Raw genomic sequence first — 736 nt, forward strand, 5'->3', positions numbered from 1 at the left:
GTCCCACCCGTGCCGTGTGGCCGGAGCCGGGAGCTCTGTGGCCACCGCACCCAGGCCGTGCGCCAGGGCGGTGTTGAACGGACTAAGGGCTGAGCGCGAGCACTGGCCAGGACGGGCCGCTACACCAGAGTAGCGCGGACGGGGGCTCGGCAGCAACATTCCTTCCTAAAAATTGCTTAATGTTTATTTACTTTTGAGAGAGAGAGACAGAGCCTGAGCGGGAGAGGGGCAGAGAGAGAAGGAGACAGAATCCGAAGCAGGCCCCAGGCCCCGAGCTGTCCGCACAGAGCCCGACACGGGGCTCGAACCCACGAACCGCCAGATGGTGACCTGAGCCGAAGTCAGACGCTCAACCGACTGAGCCACCCGGGCGCCCCGTCAGCACTCATTTCTAACAGATCTGGAGGCTGGGCGTCCAAGAGGAAGCTGCCGGCCGACCCGCTGTCTGGGGAGGACCTCCTGGCTCGTCCACGGTGGCCACGTCTCCCTGTCTTCACATGGCAGACAGAGCTCTGGTCCCGCCTTCTCCTTATAAGGACGCTGAGCCCACCGTGGGGTCCCACACACTGGACCCCTCACCCTAACCACCTCACGCTCCCCCCACCCCACCCCGGGGGCTGGGCCTCCGACATATGGATCGGGGGTGGCACTCGTGTTCAGTCCACAACAGTTGCCACCGAGGCCCCAGAGCAGGCCGTGCGTGTCTGCGGCAAACGTCGTGGGAAGCAGGACGGAG

The 736-nt window shown here is 64.7% G+C and overlaps 1 non-coding gene across 1 annotated transcript; it reads right to left on the minus strand.

The window, feature by feature from the left end:
- Nucleotides 1-287: 287 nt before the first annotated feature.
- TRNAR-UCG lies at nt 288-372 on the minus strand. The gene has a single exon. It is a non-coding gene; the product is annotated as a tRNA-Arg (tRNA).
- Nucleotides 373-736: the final 364 nt, after the last annotated feature.

The sequence above is a fragment of the Prionailurus bengalensis genome, chromosome B3 (assembly GCF_016509475.1).
Source record: "Prionailurus bengalensis isolate Pbe53 chromosome B3, Fcat_Pben_1.1_paternal_pri, whole genome shotgun sequence".
In the NCBI taxonomy this organism is placed as follows: Eukaryota; Metazoa; Chordata; class Mammalia; order Carnivora; family Felidae; genus Prionailurus; species Prionailurus bengalensis.